The following is a 1,398-nucleotide window of genomic DNA, read 5'->3' as shown; positions in this document are numbered from 1 at the left end:
GTCCTGGAATCAATTTGTTTGACTACAGGTGGTGCTCCTGCATGGCCACAGTCATATGACTGAAACAAGTAAAATAATAAAAGAATGATAGAATATGTGGTACCCGTGCCAGTGGCATGTAAAATGCACCCACTACACTCACGGAGTGGTTGGCGTTAGGAAGAGCATCCAGCTGTAGAAACACTGCCAGATCAGACTGGAGCCTGGGGCAGCCTTCTGGCTTCCCAGACCCCGGTCGAACCATCCAACCCATGCTAGCATGGAAAAAGGATGTTAAACGATGATGATTATATATATATATATATCATCGTCATCCTCATTTAATGTCTGTTTTTCCATGCTGGCATAGGTTGGATAGTCTGACCGGTGCTGAGAAGGCCAGGAGGCTGCCCCAGGCTCCATTGTCTGTTCTGGCATGGTTTTTATGACTGGATGCCCTTTTTAATGCCAACTTCTCTACAGAACGTACTGCGTGCTATTTATGTGGAACGAGCACATACGTATATATATATATATATATCATCATCATCATCGTTTAACGTCCGTTCTCCATGCTAGCATGGGTTGGACGGTTCGACCGGGGATCTGGGAAGCCAGAAGGCTGCACCAGGCTCCGGTCTTATCTGGCAAAGTTTCTACAGCTGGATGCCCTTCCTAACGCCAACCACTCCGTGAGTGTAGTGGGTGCTTTTTACGTGCCACCTGCACATATATATATATATGTATGTATGTATGATTATATGTATATATATATATACATATATATATATACATATATGTATATATGTGTATGTGTACATACATATATTTGTGTGTTAATATTTATATATATATATATATACATATATTTATGTGTGTATAGATACACACACACACACACACACCTATATATATATTTATGTATATATACATATTCATGCATGTACATATATTTACGTATGTAGGAATGTGTGTGCATATAAAAATATATACATGTAAATACAGACACACACGCACACACATATATGGATGCAAGCATATGTGTATATATGCACGTGTGTGTGTGTGTGTGTGTGAGTGAGTATGCATTTGCTTTATCTGCTTCAACAAATATTGGAAGAATTGAATTCTTAACGGCGGTGATCAATTTTCTGACATGCAAGCTTTTCTGATTTATGATTCTTTGATACCTTGGGACCAAATAAGTTTGATTTATAAATGTCCACATATCCTCAGTCTCTCCTTTTAAATGTGTTGTTGCTGTTGTAGTTATTTGTGTTAATCATACCTTGCCTCTTTCCCTCTCTTTCTCCCCCATCCCTCTTTCATTCTCTCTATGTCTTTATAGAACCTTTTTTCTCTCCCTCTCTCTATTTCTGTCAGCCTCGTTCTTCGATTTTCTATCTCACACATAAACAT

This window comes from Octopus sinensis, linkage group LG3 (assembly GCF_006345805.1).
Source record: "Octopus sinensis linkage group LG3, ASM634580v1, whole genome shotgun sequence".
Classification (NCBI taxonomy): domain Eukaryota; kingdom Metazoa; phylum Mollusca; class Cephalopoda; order Octopoda; family Octopodidae; genus Octopus; species Octopus sinensis.
Note: the sequence above shows the minus strand (reverse complement) of the source record.